General features: G+C 32.7%; 1 protein-coding gene across 2 annotated transcripts in view; it reads left to right on the top strand.

Annotated features, from left to right (window-relative positions):
* Positions 1 to 19,309: 19,309 nt before the first annotated feature.
* LOC149539316 (RING/U-box superfamily protein) overlaps positions 19,310 to 21,303 on the top strand; it is a 29,706-nt gene continuing 27,712 nt past the window's right edge. Inside the window, exon 1 of one of the 2 annotated variants that reach the window (XM_089800621.1) lies at positions 19,310 to 19,640. The gene's annotated coding sequence lies outside the window, so the exon portion shown is untranslated. The remainder of the gene's footprint in view (positions 19,641 to 21,303) is intronic. The other variant, XM_089800622.1, reaches the window with a different exon arrangement.

Below are 21,303 nucleotides of genomic sequence, written 5' to 3'. Positions count from 1 at the left end.
TCGGCACTCAAAAGAAATGCTCAGCAACAATGGAAATGCTCGACACCAATGAATGTCGAGTGAGCTCGGCTCCAACTAAAATTTATAACTTAGAAAATATTAACAATAGAAGAGGATGCTGAGTGTTTTGTTTCAAACTAAAAAATTATAACTTAGGAAATTCCAATGTGAATGCTTTCACCATTAAGCCAAAACTTTAAGCTTCCAAACAAAACTTGTCAAATGCAATGAACAAAGGAAGAGCAATGGATTCAAGTATGCCTGTTTGCTTTACTATTCAACTAAGATTTAAACTATTACAAAATCTGGGAGCATTCGGCTTCAACCAGAAAACCCTAAAATAACCCTAAACTGGTAAAACTTCAAACTTCAATAAACTTTAAACTTGCAACACTAATGGCTACATACAATGGTGCCTGGAGAAATCACTGCTTCAACAGGTCAAATCCAACAATGACAAACTTACAAAGTGAATAGGGGAAACACGTGCAATTGCAGGCACAAACTTCTTTCCTTCTTCCTTCTCTGCTCTGCTTTGCAACTTCTCTCTGATCTGCTTGATCACACACACTCTGACTAATCAATCTCAAAACATTCCTTTTTTTCATATTTTCCCCCTCAACGTCCAAATTCAAAATCTCACCTACCAAAAAATAAATGCCAGCTGTTCATGGAATGCACAGACAGGGTAGATGGGCATGGGGCTCGAGGACAACCTGCTGGCTCTTCAACATTTAATTTTTCCAACATTATAGAGAAGCATATATAACTCTCATGTTGCTCAATGTGATAATGTCCAATGATTGGTTGATCATATTTCCTTGTTTTGCATGAGTAAAAGAGCTTTTGTCATGTTGAACATCATATTGGGCAACTCCACTTATCAATCCACCACTTTGCCCATTGACTGCAATTCCTTTTTTTCACCCTCCCCATTATTTCTCGATTCACACCACATTTCTCTCCCACATCCTTCTTTGGGTGCTTCTGAAGAATGGTCTTAGGAGTCATGTAAAGAGTGACAAGAATACGAAAGTGTTTAGTGCTCATCAAATGACTGTGCAACCTTTCAAACAAGAAGCATTGTGATTCTGAAGAGGTAATTGGATGCTGACATACAACATTAGGAAATCCTTCATTACATGACCTTCCAATATATTTGTGGCTTTTACAATACAATCTTCCAATAATCTTGAAAAAAAAGCTCGAATGCGAAAGGTAGTAGTGAGAAAGAAAAAATATGTGATAAGATTGTGGTTAGGCAATGGCTACATAGCCTTCTCAGCTTAAATTTCAAATCTTAAACTATAATTGCTCTCTAACTATTTTAAGAGAAGATTCCAAATGATGCATATTAAAGCTAATTAAAAATTGCATGAACAAGGAACTCCAATCGCAGTATAAAAATTTGACATTGATCCATGTTACTTTCCAAAGTTTGAATTTGAAATGTCATCCACTAAATCTAATGGTTGTAGTTTTTTCATTTGCTGATCAAACACAGTCAACATTTTCATGTTGATAACTAGCCACTTAACTATTAGTTAACAAGTTCATGAAGCTTTCTATAGATGCTTAGGGCTATGAACCTTCATTGTTATTATTGGACATGCCTCCTCAATCACTTTGTTTTTTCTAGTTCTATTTGCTATTTAATTCAAAATTTGCAATGGGAATGGGGCAATAGATGTATCTAATAATTGTTTGTGGATTTTGAGAATCCAACATCAAATTTATTGATTTCCATATTTTCATTTAAGTAGAAGAGTATCACAACAACACACTCAAGAAACTCAAATATGAAAAGTTTAACATGCAAAAGAGAGTATAGTAAGTTATGTAGGTTAGAGGACAAAATTATAAAATTTCTAAGTTAACACATTTTTTTAAAAGTGACTAAAGATCTTACAAATAGTTGTTTCATGGCTTTTCTAATAGACTTCTATTTATCACTTAATTTGTAATTGATCTAGAATGTTACCTTGAATGACCTTGATCTTTGACCATAGTGTCCTTTTCCTGAACTTTAGATCTGTGTCTTGATCATGATTTGTCCTTGGATAACTACCTAGGTCTGTTAGGAAATACCTTAGGTAGGTATTTTAAATATGTATGTATACATAATGGGTTTAGTTTGTGTGCACATGTGTGGATATATAATTCTAACTAAAGATATATTAATTGTTTTACATGCACACATTGTCACCAACTTTGATCCTATGCTTTCTTTGGTGCTGGCCCTGTCTACTTTGTATTGTGATTAGAAATGATTTATAGTACATTAACTCCATACTGTGGTTGTAGGCCGTTTGATGGATGAAATTAAAGATATACAAGTTCAAAGAGCCATTGTTAGGAAGGTCAAGGTAATGGGCATGCTTGTTGTTTTTCTTGTTACCCTTGTTGTATTCATTGTAGCATCTTTCGAAGAAGCTAGGATACATAGGCATAAGCAAAGAAGAGTTGCATGTCCTTTTTATATGTGTATTATCCAATATAGTAACATAGATTGCCATGACCAAATACGCATGAGTAGAGTAGCCTTCTTTCACTTGGCCAAAATTCTAAGGCAAAATGGGAATATTCAGGATATGGTAAACATAACATTAGAAGAACAACTTGTAATGTTCCTGAATACCCTTGGCCACAATCTAAGGAATTGTAAGATTGACCATAATTTTGGTCACTCGGGAGAGACACTGAGTTGAGACTTCCACAAGGTCTTGAGGGCTATCTTAGCACCTTATAAAGATTATCTTTTAGCCCCTGCTCCAACGACTCCTCCAAAAATTGCTGGGAAGGACCGTTTTGATCCTTTCTTCAAGGTAAATATCCTATTGTCAAGTATTTTGTATGTGCATATTTAAATACATTAATCTATATTTGATAGAAATATTTCTTATTATAGGACTGAATTAGTGCAATTGATGGAACTCATATACCAGTTAGTGTTGATGTGGACATCCAAGCAAAGTATCGCGATAGAAAAGGAAACTTGTCATAGAATGTTTTGGGTGTTTGTTTGTTTGACTACAAATTTCAATATGTTCTTGCTGGTTGGGAAGGTTCTGCTGCAGATAGTCGAGTGCCTGCTTCATCTCTCTCTAGAGAAGATCCATTTGTAGTTCCCCTTGGTATATTATGACATATTTTATATGATTATATTGTGATTATATTAAATCAATAATCTTATGTTATTTTCTAACTATGATTTTATTTCTATTATGTGTAGGAAAATTTTATTTAGTTGATGCCTGATATCCAAATGTACCAAGGTTTCTTGCTCCTTATCATTGTACGTGTTACCACCTTAAAGAGTTTTGTAGAGAAAACCCAATCAACACTCCCCAAGACTTATATAACCACCAACACTCTTCTCTTCAAAATGTGATAGAATGTACATTTGGTATTTTGAAGCAACATTTTCCTATCCTGAAGAATGTGACATCCTATAATGTCATGACCCAAACAAAGATTGTTTTAGCATGCACCATACTACACAATTTCATTACAATGGAGGAGGGTGTTCCATCAGAAGTAGAATTTGAAGAGGACGATGATCGCACTCTAATAAATGTGCCAATTCTTGAGATTTATGGGATGAATCAACACAATAGAGATGACTGGGGGAATTTTTGAGATGAAATAGCTCGGAGGATGTGGGATGACTACAACTCTTACACTTCGATGTACCCAAAAAAAATGAACATTAATTTGCACTTTATATTAAATATTATTGAGTTTTTGTTGTGGTATTATTACTTTTAACAGTCCTATTATTTCTTACACTTCTATCAATCTCACCACTTGGTTTGATAATATGAAGGATTTCTATTTACTGATTTTTATTGTTGTGAAATACATTTAGGAACAATCCATTATTGTGGTCTATTTGAGTCCATTATTAATGAACCCAACTAGGTTTGTAGACTTGTCTGTCATGAAACTATACTCTTGTATTAAACATTAATGAGTTTTTGGTGGCCTTGTGAGAAGGGATTTTGATTCATATCCAACTTATTTTGATGATTAAATAAGATCAATAGACATAAACAATACCAGTTTGAATGTTTTACTATACTAAAAAAATCCAAAAGCTCCACTAATATGGCTATAATAGGAAATATTCATGTTAATAGATCATAGTATCTAATTAGGCATTTAAAAACCAACATCCACATTATGTTTATAATAGACATTATATTCTTCACAGATTGAATATGATAAATAGACAAAACTCTTCAAGAAGTGTCATTTCCTTTTATCAAGCACGATTTCTAGCATCAATCAAAACATAACTGACTCACTTTGCTGATCAATATAATTCATTTGAATGATCCTAATGAATCATGGATCTATTCACTTATGTTGAACAACAGTTTGAGATGTCTCTTGGTCGTAGCTAACTAGACTGCCATATCCAAGGCTTGGTTTTATTTTGTTGTTGTATGAGTTTACAACTTAATCCAAGGCCTTCTTTTATTTTGTTGTTGCATGTTGTGCGCTGACAAAATAATATATATAGTGTGTTGTTTTGGGTAGATTGCCTACTTCAAAAGCAATTGACTATGATTTTGATTCAATTTCAGTAAATGTAACTATTTAAGATGCCTAATCTAGAAATAAAATATTTGTATGTGAGTTTTGTGGATCTGGCATTAATGTTTTTGGGTTTGGGTTTGTTTTGGTCTGTCTATATATGTTTGCACATAAAAAAACATGAAGTTTGTTCCTAATTTTGAAGGTGAACATGACAGTTTTGAAAGTTTCTTGGAAGTTTTGTAGCTATGAGTATTTGGAAAAATGTTATTCACTAATATGTTAATGAGCATTGATGATGAGGTTATGGGATTGCTACTATTGTTGTTGCTTCCTCACCTAGACAATCTAAAGTTGTTTGGACATGGGAGATGGAGTGAAAGTTGCTAGATATACTCCTTGAGCAAGTTGGATTAGAAAGAAAAGGTGAAGGTGAATTTTGGAAAGAAGGTTTAATCAAGAAATGAAGAAGAGTCTAGTAAGAGATAACTTCAAGAATGAGTTAAAAACATGGAAGGTAGGTTAGTAGATGATGAAAGACTTGAGAAACATGAGTGGGTTTGCATGGAATGAGAGCACATAATGCATTGACATTGAAGACAACATGTGGGATGAGTTGTTGCAGGTAATGTAGTTTACAAAATGTTTTGTGTAAGTAGAATATCTATTAATCAAAGATTAATATCTAATTCCTCAATTTTTCCTTCATGTAGAGAAAGGATTTTAAAAATGCTAGTGTATACAAGAGGCAACCATTCTTATATTTCAATGACTTAACAATTATTCTAGGGAATGGCACAGTTGATGTATCTACTATTAGAACTACCCAAGAGACCGAAGATGGGCACCTTTTTTTGATGAGTCGATTAATCTTGAGTATATTAGGGTCTTCCCTATGCCTATGGATGACACTCCATTTGATGAAGATTTCATTTAGCCAAATGATTCTAGTGCATCTGTTAGGCAAAATCCTTCCACACTAGCATCATCATCTAGGAGGCCAAAGAAGAGGAAGGCAAGCATGGCTTCTTCTTTGGATGTCATCTGTGAAAGAATCTAAGAAATATGTACAAGCACAAGGGAAGTCCACCTTGTCAAAGTTGATAAAGGAGAAACAAAAAAAATATAGCGGCTGCATTTGCAACCCTGAAAGCCATACCTAGACTTAGTCAGGAGACTTTGATTGTGGTGTATGATAGTTTTACTTCTGAACCTACAAAAACATGGGTGTTCTTATAGTTGACTATAGAGGAGAAGGAGGAGTATGTGAGATATAAGTTTGGAGGATTTCAGTGAGATCCCAATACTTCACTTTAAGAAGTTTATGTTTATTGTAAAAACAATCACATCTATGTAGTGGTTCGCGTGTGATATGGGAGCTCCTAGTTTTTGAGACCATGAACTTACCATCTTCTCAAAAAAATGTTAATGAATCATATTTTATAACACTCATATTCCTTCTTGGTTTCTTATGCTATTTTAACTTTATCATACTATTGCATTTGTAGAAGTTTTCTCAACGAACTGCCCAGTTTGGAGTGGGAACAAAAACACCAAGTCTAGCGATGGCATTCAACAAAGTTATTAGGAATAGTCTAATTTTAGCCTTTTTTATTCATATGTTTGTTTAGTATTAGTTGGGAATATGATTAGCATGAGCCTATGACAGTCTTATTAGTTCTGATGTTTCCATAGTTGTATAAATATGGCACAGTTTAATTTAGAGATAATTCAACCATTGATGTAACATTCATTGGTGATTCATCAAAATGTAATTTTAAATATTTTGTATCTTCTTTAAAAATCAGTTGCTTAATAGTTATAATATAGAGCTTTAATTGATCTTCCTTTTACTATGATTGTATAATATGTATGGGTTTTTCTTGTTTTACATTACATTGTATTAGTCCTGTATATGTTACGATCAGCTCATTGTGAACATATATGTTATATTTACATAAGCTAAGAATATGTTGGTTCTAAAACATTGGGAACTTATATTTCTTTTAGTGTGAGTGTTGTTGAAGAAGCTGATTGTCTTATATTTCTTCTTTTCTAAAATATATGTTTTTACTTTGCTAATGATGTGTGAACTTGCATAATATTTGGGGCAGTGGTAAGAAAATTGCTACATTGGAAACTCAATGCAAGAGTAGAGTTTCAAAGCTGCAAATTGTTGTTGTTGTATGAAACGTTGGAAACTAATATTTCCTTTTAGTGTGAGTGTTGTTGTAGAAGTTGATTGTCTTATATTTCTTCTTTGCTAACATATATGTTTTTAGTTTGCTAATGATGTGAGAACTTCCATAATATTTGGGGGCAGTGGTAAACTCATTACTATGTTGGAAATTCAATGCAAAAGTAAAGTTTCAAGACTGTCGATGGTTGTTGTAGTATGAAAATTAGTGTGGTATAATATGTTTCATATGTTAATCTATGATAACTTATAAACTTTTTTCTTCCATGTTATGCTCTTGCTTAGTAAGAAATGTCAAGTAGTTGAATTATTTTGATCAGGCCACTCATGAAAGGGCATAATTTTAGTACTATTTTTAGTATGGCTATTATTGTACTCTGAATGTAAGGTGGATGTTTTCTTTATCCGTTTAGTGACTACATTAGCCAAAGCACTAACCTAGGCTTTGGTTTGCAGTTGTATCTAAAATACATGTACAATCAATTATTTTCATATAGTGCAATGTTGTAAACATTTTTAACAGTAGGAATATTTTGTTTATAATTTATAATTATTAATTACCTCCCCTTTTGGAATTTTTGAATACTTGTCACTTGTCGATTATTTGTGTAGTCAGATAAATTACACAAACCTTTGGAAGTGTAGTTGCATTCTACCAAATGCATATTGCTTATGCAAGTTTGATAATGAATGCTAGAAATTATTAGCTTTTGGCTCATTTTGTCTCATTATATTTGTTCATTATTTATATAGGGTTGATGGCTTTGGACAATTTGTTGAAGACCTCATGCATAGAGCATAATCCAGGGCATAGATTTTTATGTTGTCCAAACTGTCAAAAGGTTGTTACTAATTTATTTATGTTTATTTTAAATGTAATAAATTATTATGAAAAACACTTATGTAGTTTTGGAATACAGGGGGAAAATGAATGCAATTACTTTCGGTGGGTCGATGATGACCCATCTACATCAACCACATCTAACTATACATAAGATGAAAGAACGGTTGCAAGGTGTGCAACGTTCAAGATATTGTTGTGAGGGAGACTGCTTCCATGACAAAAGTTGAAATCATGTTTGCACGATGTGTTATTTGTGTTCTAATTGCTATAATCGCAATATTGGTAATGTTAGTTTGGGACCAAACGTGTAAATATGGTTAAAATATAGATATTGAATATGTAAATTTTATTATGACTTTGTATACCTCATGGTGGAAAATTTTTAGTAATGACATGTCCATTTTGTTGTTATGAACCTGACTATGATTGTGGAAACTATTTGTTTTATGATTTTGTATATAAATGATAAATATATTTTACAAGTTTTATGATTATTTATCATTTTTAACATTTTCCTAATGTTATCTATTTATTTAAAAAAGTTGAAATTACTTATTCTCAATAACTTCAATGAATAAAACAAAAACAAAAATACATTCTTCTATACAATTATTGAAAAAAAAAAACAAATTAAATTAAAGGGAAAAATTAAAATAAAATAAAATAAATATAACCTTATTCTAATTCCAATTTTGTACAACCAAATAAAGGATTAACATATTCTCAGTCGAATTCCAAGTGAACCAAACAAGATTGGAATTATCATTTTCTATTCCTATTCTCCATTCATGTTCCCATTCTAATTTTCTATTCTAATTTTCAATTCCTATGCCTTGGTTGTTGGAATAGGAATAGAAATTCTGGAATATGTTTTCTATTCTCCTTTTGGTTCATCAATGGAATAGGGAATAGGAATACATATTCCCATTTTACCTCTAAAATGAGCTTATACCCATTCCAAAAAATAACTGTTATTGGAATAGCCATTCCTATTCCCAATATTGCATCCCTATTCTCCATTCCCATGCTTGCAACCAGATTGAATTTAGAATATTGGAATTCACCTAGAAGAGTTGTTACTTAAAAAAAGAACACAGATCATGTTGTTCTGAACTACAATGTAAGAGAGCAATGTTTCTATTTAAGGGAGAAAATTGCACCGAAAAGATGTAGGATAGAAATCAATCTCCATTTCATCAACCAATGAGACAATATAGTCTCCTAATCAATATGGTTTTTCCCACCCACAATGTCTGCATAAGAAATATCAACCTAGGAGTTCGCTCTTACAGTGTGAAAATTTGAAATGACAAAGTCCACATATATGTTACTTATAGGTATCTCTATTCATTATAGCCATTCTCTGGAATGAGCTTAACAACAAGAAAATGATTAGTCAAGCTACCAATCTAGGGTTCATAATCACCATGAGGATTTAATGCATTAACACAAATGCCTACTTGTCTAGACATGAAATAACATAAGACTATGGTTGGGTTCATATTTTCCATGCGTATAGAATGAATCTAGCATGTAGACAAGGTATTTGTTTGGGCTCGTGTTTGGATTTGCAAAGTTAATGCTTAAGCCATCAGTTATATGTATCCAAGGCTATCAATCTAGCCATCTACAATACACCCCTACTACTAATTTAAAGGGTATCCACACAACACTGAAAATGTCCAGGCCTAATTAAGGAAATATTTCTACTAACTAGTAAAAAGATTTCCTTCCACATTTTATAAGGCTCTCAAAAGAGGCATGAATTCAGAAAATTGCACAAATAAGAGAGGAACTTGGTGCTTGATTGATAGTTGAATTCATACTATGTGCATTGCTTATAGTTATGAAAAGAAGACTAAATTGTTCAAACAAGAAGGAACCTAGTCTAACTAATGGTGTCAAAGCTCTTTGCCCAATCTCCCTTCTAGTCCTTCTAGCTCTCCAACTACCCATGACCATTCTCGATTCATAACTGTTTATAATAATCCCTAACAATGTATAACTGACATAATTCTTTTGCAATCCAACTCCATTTTTTAAACTATCATACATTTTAAAAAAAAGCAAAATAAATGGGTTCAAACAATTTACGTTGCACAAATATACCCATTTTACTGAGAGGGTGATTTATATACCAAAATAAATGGGTTCAAACAATCTATGTTGCACAAAAATACCCATTTTATTCAGAGGGTGATGTATATATGCAAAATAAATGGGTTCAAACAATCTACGTTGCACAAAAATACCCATTTATTTAAGAGGGTGAAGAAATGGGTTGTGACACTTGGTTATTGATAAAATATAAGTGGCTCATTCAGCCTATTGAGATGACAAATGTTGTTGTGTCCACATCAATCCTCAATGTCTTTGTATGGATTACTTAGTGCTTGCCACACATATGACCAAGAAGAAGAAGCATTAGTACTATTATTCCACACATACTGTAAAGAATTACATCATTGTGGAGCATCACTCTACAAAGAAAATGCCCCTTTCCAACTTGTAAACCATCACGATGTTGGAATTTACCAAATACAAGGATTCATTGGGATCAAAATTTATAGTTACTTCAACATAATCCAGTTGATAAAATGCAATATTATTCTAGCAAGATCCTAGAGTCTTTCCCACTTGGTTTATAAGAAAGAGCACCAAATTGGGGTCTTCTTGCAAGGTGAACTAGAATTGACTGGGTGAGAAGTTTATAAATGAAGCCCTATAATATTTCCACTTTAGCTTTTGACCAGGTAAGAGGGCATCAATAGGATAGTTGATTCTCTACCAGATGGTCTGAAATGAGGTGTTCAACAACGCAAAGTTACCATTGTCAATAATTTTTGCCACAGTGACCATTTGAGATGAAGTGTAATGTCTTCTTTTTTCAGTTTAGTGAGTATGGGATCAATCCATTACTATGATCCTCATTGACTAGTCATTTAGATAGAGAGTACATTGGTTCACTGTTAGATACTATTTTGGGACATCTTTAGAGTGTTGAGAAGTTATTGGCCAGATATAGGTGCATAGACTTTTTGTTTGGTTCAATTTGAGGGACTTACTATTTATAGTAAGTTAGTTATCTTGGTAGTTACTATATTTGGTAGTGGCTACTGGAGGAAATCATACATTATACAAAGTGTCATCAGTTGCAATTTCATGCTACCTACATTTGGAGTGTCTCTTAGGACTTACTATTTATAGTAAGCTAAGAGGATTGCTAAATTTAGCAGGACACCTACTAACCAGTCACATCCCCATTTGTAGTGGCAATCAATGGTTGACTCAGAAACTATTAAAAGGAGTATAATCAATGATAATAAATTAATTACAATAAAGTCATATAAAAAAGTCACTTTGATGATCATTGAAAAGGAAAATAGGGTTATGACCCAACAATTAGTTTTTAAAGTTAATTTTTTTAAAAATGGTGCCTAAGTCAAAACTATGAAAACTCATACAAAAGTTATATAAATTCAAATGATTTTTTTCCTTTTTTGTGGGAATATGTCTTTTATCCCACATTGGTAAGGAATATATTTGAGCTCTCGCAAGAAAGAATAAAAAGTTAATTAAGAGATCATTCTCATATATTGGATTGACCATTTTTGTGCTTGATGAGTGGTGAAAATTATGAGTTTCTCCAACAAGGGTTTTTAAGAGCCATTGCAAGTTTGGAAGTCATTATTACAATGTTACTTAGCATTAAGATTATGAAACATTGCACTGAGATTAATGGATGTGCTTTTCGTTGTTCTACATCAACCTTTTAGAGTTGTGTGCTTTGATAAGGGTCTTATTTGATTCTTTATGGGTCAAATTGAAGACATTTAATTGAAAATTGAAAGAGTCTTGTGAGTAGTCATTTCCATATTTTATATCTTTCTTCCTTTAGTTAGCACATGCTCGTACTAGGAAGAATTAATATCTTTAGAAGGTTGTTTGATGCTTGTTTTAGATGTAGCTGGCATCTTTTACCACTACTCACTAGTTTTGGGCAAAAAAGTATACCTTTTCTTATTTGAATAAACATTCAATAATCTAGAATAAACTACAATAGTTACCATTCACGTCTAGATTACAAATAAATGGTGTATTCCTCATTTTAGGTATGAATCTTTGTGAAGTATTGTGGTACTTGTCATCTAGATATATATTTTTAAACCATTGGGTAAAAAATAATTAAATTATAGTCCATTCAATTTGTAATAGCACAAAAATAATCATCATTAATTAGTTATATTTCATTTCACTTGCATTTTGCTTCATTTGTATAACTTTCACATTGCAAAACAATCACATATCAACCAAAACACAATTTAAAAAATAAAAGTCAACATAATAGAGGTAGCTTGCAAAGTGTTTGACAAGATGTCAAATATCTACAATTGAAGCAAATCCAATGTTTTCTAGAGTTAGAACTAGCAGGGGTACTTACAAGTAATGAACCATTTCAGACTACTTTGGGCATCATAAAACTTGAGACCATTACTAGTGAGGTGCTCTGCAAAAACATGAGGGCACCCACCTCTACAATCTCACTTCCAACCAAATCTCCACAACTCTCTACTCATCCATCACTCCCAATTTTAGTACCACATTGTCCTTCATCAAGTTGGATTGGTGTGGATATCTCAAAATACAATACGTGGGATATCACGTATGAGTGGCTCAATTGTGATGGACTTTATGGCTGTGGATTACCAAAGAAGTGTGGGCCCTTGGGCATTTGAGATATTTAATATATTGTGTGCCCATAACCCTAGGGCCTCCAAAGTTGGACTAGCTTATGCACTCCTCCCTCGCCTCCCACCTACAATTCCAACAATGTCATTGCCAACTTTTACAAGGTGGTTAGAGTTGAATGTTTATCAGCAAATATGTTGCAATATACCAAAAAAAGATGACTATAGAGGGAGTTATTTGAGTAACTCTAATGTGTTTGAGGCAAACCCATGGTCCTTCAAAGTACAAAATCACAAAGGCCGATTAATTTGATGTCTTTACTTGTTATCCTTGTTCATAAATATACCTCAGAGCCATGTTGTAGGTTTCTATATACACGATTAAGGCGTTGTTGTAGTTTACCTACATTCTCATTGAAATTGTCAATCAAGGGTCTAAGATTTATTGGTTTTTCAAGAGTTCGAGATTCATTGGTTCTCCTCTTATAATAGGAATGTATTCCAATGATCCTACCCAATGAAATATTATTTTATGTCCACCAAGTTGGTAAAGTTTCTAGACATCAAATTTGCCTACCCTTAAACATCAATTATTTTACTCAATTTCATGTCATTGTATGTAATGAAAAAGAGTATTGTGTATTTTTATTTATTTATTTATTATCATCCAAAAAGTTAAAAGAGTATCATGTATTTTTATTTATTTACTTACTATCATCCAAAAAGTTATCTTATCATAATTGTTGACTTATGGTGGAAATTAGGAAATTTAAATATGTGCTACTTCTAGATTTAATTATGTGAGATTATTTTGTATCATACTTCTTAGGCTCTCTTATTGCATCCTAATAAAGGATCATAGAGCATGATATGAAATATTAATGCAAGAAATACTTACAAACTTAATTTCAAAAGCAACGTGTATTCAACATGGACTATAGATACTTTTAAATTAGAAGATTTCTAGATCAACCAACATCATACTTCTGAATATCTATAGAAACTCTAACAACAATTCAAGGAAAAAAAAAGTCAATTTGTGTTTGTTGATGTATTTACAATAATTACTTTGTAGTTATTATACACAATGGTATATTCATTAGGTTAATTTGAAAGAATTGATAATTAACATATATAGTACTACATTTTAGAAATAGAGTACATAAAAATGTCCTCAACATTCAAATATGCTAAGGCCACCATTAAAGATCACACCAAGGAAAACAATTAAGCTTGAAAAAAGTAAGCCAACTTGACTATTTAACACTTTTAGTCTAAGAATCAAGCCTTAATATGATGTGTTAGTTGTCTGATCATGTAGTAGGGGTTAATTATGGGTAGCACAATAGTTAAATAAGGAAGACAAGCAAATCTCAAGTAAAGAGATGGTCATGATTTTCATTGCTTTCATGGAGAAATATATTCAAAATCCTTGGTTTGATAATAGGTAATCTAAATGAGAGTTGGCTAAGGAATTTGATTGTGTTAATTTTGTTTACATTGTAGGGGCAACAATGCATCCAATGCCTAGTCGATATTTTACTTATGGAAGGGAATGGAAGATGATAAATAAAACTCATTCGTTTTGAGCATAAATAAAAAAATTGATCATCATAAACATATTTGTGACAAGAGATTTATGTTGGTTGTTTTTAGTTTGCCCTTTGTGTTGATCATGTATTAAATTTAAAAAATATATTTATTTGTTTTCAAAATATTTTTAGAATGTGGTTTGTAATTGCTCATAAAATTAGCCATTTATAAAGCAATTAATATATATTTTATAATTTGAAAGAAAAAATTGTTACATTAATAAAATATATCAAGGACCCATTTGTTTCATGGAATTGAACTAGAATTGGATTTGACAGAACCTTGTCAAAATGGACGTTTGGGTCAAAATTGTGAAAATGGGATTAGAATTGCAGTCTTCTAATTTTGACCCAAAATGAAGATACTGGTCTTCCATCAAACTAGCAAGAATTAAGAATTGAATCCATGGTTTGACATTTTGGGGATTACAACAAAATTAAAATGGACAATTTTTGGCATCCACTGAATTTCTAACATAAAAAAAAACTTTAACCGTCACACCACCATAGTTTTCACCATTTGACTGAAAAACTATTTTTTGTGTCGTGGCGACTATATTTTCCAAGTGTGTCTTGCAACGTTTTCTCAGATTTTGCTTTGGCTCTAGAGGTGGGGAGTTTCTAAGGGAGGTTTTTGAAAGCAATTTTTTAATGTTTGCCACAAACCTATTTTGTTTGTTGTTGTTGCCTTTGGTTTCTTGCTCATCATTGTTGCCTCTGCTTTTTTTCACTTTGACTTACAACTGCTCCACATGTATGCGTATGGTTGTTTTGTTTTGCACTTCATAGATTGTTTCGTTATTTTTAACTACTTTTTATAACTTGGAAAAATTAACCTCATTCATAAATAAATTAAAAATTTAATATTTAATAAATTTAAATTAAAAAAAAAATTCAAAATAAATAAATAAATAAATGAAAAATTGAAAAAGAAGTATCTTCCCACTAATTCCAATTCCATTTTTATGAACAAAACATGAAAGATTTTAAACTTTCCACTCATCTTTCAGGTTAACCAAACAAGAAAAAATGTTTTCTCAAAAACAGATTTCAAAATTCAAAATCCAATTTTGACAAAATAGAATTTTGACTCAAAACCCTTCCTAATTCCATGAAACAAACAGAGCTTTTTGTTATTCTGATTTTAAAAGTGAAATTAATAAAAAGTGTTCTCATGAAATCTATCATTAAGTTAATTGTGAAATCATTTACTATTAAAAGTAGGCCCATTTTTAGTCCCTGCCTATCTATAGGCAGGGTACTAATGTTTTTTTTTACCCCCCTTCTATTAATTTTTTGGAGAACAATTACTCTATTTCTAAAGTTATTCCTAAAGTTCAACAAACTTTCTATTTTAAAATTAATTTATATTGATTTATTACCTTTTTCTAATTGGTCCGTTACATTTTTGTGGGGGTTTATTTTATTTATCCACTTCAAAAAATACAATATTTTCTAACATGCATTAATGAATTCATTAATTATAGCTCTATCTTTTCCATATTTGTGACAAGTTCATTATTAATTACAACTTTATCTTTTGCATATTTGTCACAAGTTCATTAGATTTATAAAATAATTACAACTTTATCTTTTGGATATTTGTCACAAGTTCATTAGATTTATTAATTACAACTTTATCTTTTGCATATTTGTCACAAGTTCATTAGATTTATAAAATAATTACAACTTTATCTTTTGGATATTTGTCACGAGTTCATTAGATTTATTAAAAAGTCATGTTTTTATCTTTCACAACAAAAATAATGTCTTATCAATATTAATATCACGATTTTTAGTTTTGAATATAGTATTTAAAAATGTTAATATATTTTATATTATTTTAAAAATTAGTTTTATATAAATCAATAATTACTAAATTTGATTTTTTATTAAAATATATTATTGCTATTAAGAGTTGTGTTGCTTTATATATAAAAACTTTAGTATATATTAATTAAAAAAATAAAAAATAATTAATCTCCAAATTTAACTTATGTAATAAAATTCTAAAATCCTTAAATTTCTTAGTTAAAACTCTATGTGATTTTACAATGCATTTTTTAGACAATGGCTAATTGCCACATTATTCTATAAAACTAAAATTTAAAATATTAACTAAAAATCTAAATTAAATTTGTTAAAATTTATAATTTCTCTTTTCAAAACCATAATTTTAACAAATATTACATCCAATTTGTTTTCCTAGAAGCAAGGACTCTAGCTCTCAAAGAGCTCTTGTTTGATAATTGATGTTTCATACATTTTGACCCACACGCTAACAGACAATTACAACGCTAACAGACAATTACAATTGGCAGTCTATTATAAGTATGCAAAAGTGTAGGCGTATAGAAAGATGATCCCAAACATTAATAAAATAGTGTCAATTTTTTATATGCAAAAGAGTAGGCGGATAGAAAGATGATCCCAAACAACAAACAACCAAACTCTCAATCTTAAGGAGAGTTACAATGAAAACAGAGACCCAATTTGGCTTGAAGAAGAAGGGACACAAAAATGGGAAAGATCTTCACAGGATAGCATGGGAAAGATTAATCATTTTGGTGCGGAATTACTAGGTTTATGCTGCCTATATAAGATGGTCATATGTAATGGTTTGGAAAAATGGCCTAAATCAAGTGGAATCACATGCAAAAGATACAATGGACAAAGTGTTATTGACTATGTAATATGCTCGCAAGAATATGTCGCAAAGATAATTAACTTTGAGATAGAGGACTGCCCCATGGAGCTAAAATTTGATCATAACCCCATCTTGATAAGGGTGGCCACTCACTTTAAAGATCAACATATTGTCCCAAAACCTTTACAAAAGAGGAAGATGATTCCGATTGGCAAAGTTTTAATGACACAAGAAAACCATGCTACCTTCCAAAACTCTCTTTTGCGGCTGTCTGGGTTTGAGTCTGATAAACATCATCTCATGGACAAGGATAATCTTGATCTTACTATCATTAAAGCACTGGAGGAGTGTAAAAGATCTAGGGCCACAAGAGAAGCCAAGAACACTTTTCCGGCCAATCCGTGGTTTGATGAGGAATGCAAAACAACAAAAAGAAATTGGAAAAAGAACATAAATAAAGAAAGTAGAAAGGAGTATGATCAACTGATTAAAAAGAAGAAAGGAGAGTATGTAAACAAGAGAAGAATCGAGTTGATTAATCTTGGTAAAAACAACCCTAGAAAGTTTTGGAAAGAACTTCAGCAGAGAAAAACTCAGATAGAGAACAACATAATAGGAACCAAATGGCTGGAATATGCCAAGACTCTCTACGAGTGTGATCTAGGAGAACGTAGAACCATGGAAACAGAGACTACAGGGGAGTTATTCAGTGAAAATGATATTATCCAAGGCATAAGGAGGTTAGCTGCCGATAAAGCGCAAGATATGGATGGGCTTCAAGCTGAATACTTAAAATGGGGTGCTGAAACCCTCACACCACACATCACTAAAATTTTCAACAGTATCAATAGAGAAGGTTTCCCTGTAAAATGGACAGCAAGTGTGGTGATCCCACTCCACAAAAGTGGAGATATAAATAATCCTTCTAATTACCGAACCATCATGATCAATCCACTATTTAGCAAGTTATTTGGCAGCTTGGTAGAACAAAAAATCAGTAACTGGGCTGAAACGGAAGGCAAACGTGCAATAGGGCAAGCAGGCTTTAGACCAAAACACTCTACTATAGATCATGGCATCACTCTTAGACACTTGATTGAGAAAGTTTGGGACACTCCGAGGAACGAGGCTTTTTGTTGTTTCGTGGACTTTAAAAAAGCATTCGACACAGTGCCACGTAATAAATTATGGGATAGAATGGAAGAGTTGGAAGTTCCTAAAGAACTTAGGTCAGCGGTTTACAAATTATATGAGCAGGTCAAAGCTAAAATCAGAACGACAAAAGGGCTATCAGAAAATTTTGACAGCAACATCGAGGTTAAGCAAGGGTGTCCGCTATCTCCAACATTGTTCGGGCTCTATATTGACAAGTTAGAAGAGTGGATAAACAAGACCAATGGTGAGGGGGTGCAGTTGGCCCACTTTGTGATAAGATCGCTCTTATATGCAGATGATCTCATAATTCTTGCTAGAACAGCTAAAGGTTTGAAAGAGCACTTGACAGCACTAGAAAGTTTTTGTCATGAAGTAGGAATGCAAGTTAACACTAGCAAAACCAAAATTATGATCTTTTCGCTGAAGAAGAATAGGAGCATACAAGACGAGTTTTTATTTGAAAATAGACCACTTGAGATTGTAGAAGAGTACAAATACTTGGCCATTGATTTTCATAACAAACTCAATTGGGATACTTGTAGATCAAAAAGGATCCAAGGGGGCTAGAAGGCGTTATACTCTTTACAAAATAAGTGTAGGAACGCAGAATTATGGGATTGAACGACCATGAAAACTCTTTTTGGTTTGCTGGTCACTCTGGTTATTCTATACGGATGTGAAGTCTGGGGAGGTAGTATGTCTGAATAGAAATGGCGGCAAGTAGAAAGAATTCAAAAACACTTCATCACATGCAATCTTAAAGTCAAGACCACAGTTCCATATGAGATCCTTTTGGCGGAGGTGGGTTCCTTTCCATTAGAGGCCGTTGCTTTGGTTCGGATGATAAGCTACGTAAAGAAAACCCAAGGGCTGGAAACACATCGTTGGCCCAAGTTGATCATAGAGGAAAAACTTGTGAGGCGAAAAAGCACATGGATGAAGCAAAATGACAAATGGATGCGAAAATGGGATATCAACATCCAAACCTGCCCGGATAACATTATAGAAATTAAAAAGTTTGTCAATGAAAAATTTTGCAATATTCTGTGGACAAGACACATAGGGCGGAAAAAATCTTATTACATTAAAGAATTTAATCCCACTTCTAGTCATGATGAAAATGCCTATATAAGAGTACCTATTAACTGAAAAGCAAAAATGTTGATGGCACAACTTCAAACTAGTTCACATCAGCTGTGATGTGAAACTGGTCAGTGGCAAGTTCCAAAGGAAGAGTGGGCAGATAGAACATGTTTATTTTGTAATATGGGAATAGTTGAGACAGAGCAACACTTTGTCAAAGACTGCCCAGCTTACAATGACATCAGATCTGGGTATACAAAAATATTGCAGAACAGGGACTTCAACTATTTATTTGAGGAAGATCAAGTGAAGAGAGCAACGGATTTGATTACCAAACTTCAGAGAAGGAGAGACAAGTTAACTGGAACTTTACAACTGACTAGTTTCGCTCTTGACTCGGGAGAGTGATTGCATGGGTCCCATAGACTACTTTAGTCTCGTGGACGTCATTAAAATCTATCATATCATATCATATCAAACATTGATAAAATAGTTTCAACTTTTAACAGGACCAAATTGATTTGACCCGTTCCTTTAAAAATGAGAATTTAAACGATGAGCTGCACACTGTGACCGACCGTCAGCTTATCTTTGCTTTTGTCAACTAATGGATTTTTGGTTTGTGGAAATGTTGGTGTGGTGGGGGACAGAATACAAAACCCTTTTCTGCGGACATAAAATATTAATTCAATCTCATTAGTGGTCCGTTGCAGATTCCTCACTGGGTTCTGTAACGCATAAATCACTAGAAACTAGGGTTTTTTCTCAAAACTGTTGCCACTTCAGCGGAAAGTATTTGCTGGAAATCGTTATGGGAAACGTCGGGTTTCAGATCGGTGAATTTTGAACGGTTCAAATTCGTTATTTATCGACATTTTATTCGGCAAAATAAAAGGTACTTTTAAAAACAAAATAGAATTGTCTCTCGTTCTCTTTTGTTCTGTGGGTTCTATTAATTTTAGGTTTGGTTGATATTTGACCATGGCCTCGGATTCAAAATTAATATATTTTTTTTCCGGCGTAAAAAATTCGAGTCATTTTAGCATAATAAAATTGAAATATCGGAGTCTTGGGTTTAGGGCTTGACACCATGTTCTTTGTAGGACTGGTTTTGGAAGCTTCAGATTTTGAAGTTATAATAAGCTTATTTGTGTTTTGATACTTTATTGGAAGCAAATTTCATTTTTAAATTCGTAAATTCCCCTTGCTATTGAATTGTAGTACATCATACTTATAATTGGGCGTGGTGGTTTTCCTAATTGAACATTTCGCATCACATTAGAAGCTCTGATGATTTGCCATTTGAGCTCATCCTATTTGATGGCGTTGGAATTTATGTTCTTGCTTATCTTGTTATATTTAGGCACAGATCCAAGTTAACAGTTGAAAGCTGCCTGAGATTTTTAATTTTTAAAAATTAATCAGTGTTTCAATTAGTTTTTTTAATATTGTTACGGAAGATTTAAGAAATCTGTCTTTTTTCCTCCCTTATATTTGATTGGCTAGATGAGCTTGGTCACAAGCATCTCCATCAAAGTAAAAAATACTAGCACCTTTTGCATTTTAAATTAAACACAAACTCTGATCTGAACATCTGTGTAGAACTTGTAGCAAATTGCAATACCGAGACTTGTATTGTAATTTAGTGTATGTGACGCTTTGCTGAAGATATCTTATCAAAATTAATGGGAAGGAATAGCCAGATCCTAACCGAATTCCACTTTTTGTTTATTATTAGAGCATTTGTGAGATCTATAGATAGGTAGCCAAGTGGTCTCTACGCTTTTGAGAGTTCTTTAACTGGAATGCTTTATGCAGTGCTGGGAACAGCTAGCATTGCACTTGCTGATTGCTTTTGTGGTAGTTCTATGCATTTGGCATTCGCTACTCTTTACTAGTTAGATGCAAATATTGCTTTGCAGCTTGTTGTTATGTTGCAGAATTTGTCAGATTAGTAGGTTCTAGGTATTCTATGTTGCATGATGTTGGCACCAACTCTAGGTACGAGGTGGTCGCTATGCTACTAAGATTCTATTGATTAGACATTTTCTGTTCCAGATATGGTCTATAATTGATTGTGCAATGGCAGGTGTTGTCAGGCATTGGATAGTTGTTTGCTGAGAGCATTTTTCACATTTCTAATTTTTGTGTAGCCTCTACTCTTGAAACTCAGAGAAAACATTGTCTTCCTGTTTGTTGTTGTTTATCAATGCATATGTCAAACTTGTGCATACTATGGAGTTTCTCCTCTATCATGACAGCAGCTGCCTACAAGTATTAGGTAGTTTGTGTTCTTAATTCTTTTTTATAGTATAATCTGTTTTGATACCCCTTTTTATTTTGAGCATTGAATAAGGTTCTGACAACAGATAGTAAGTTAGGGAAGTGTCTACGCAGCTGACAAAATGGCTGTTTATTGACATTTATTTATTATTTAATATTAAATTAAAATTACAATCTCATTGTATTATAAATCTATAAATGATTATAGTAGGATCAAATCTGCAGCTGGAATAAGACAAATTTATTTCCTTATTAACACTACCTGCGATCACAGC

This window comes from Cupressus sempervirens, chromosome 9, assembly GCF_028749045.1.
Source record: "Cupressus sempervirens isolate cs-2001-9-10 chromosome 9, ASM2874904v1, whole genome shotgun sequence".
Lineage (NCBI taxonomy): Eukaryota > Viridiplantae > Streptophyta > Pinopsida > Cupressales > Cupressaceae > Cupressus > Cupressus sempervirens.
The sequence above is the reverse complement of the archived record's forward strand: the minus strand, read 5'-3'. Positions and strand labels throughout refer to the sequence as shown.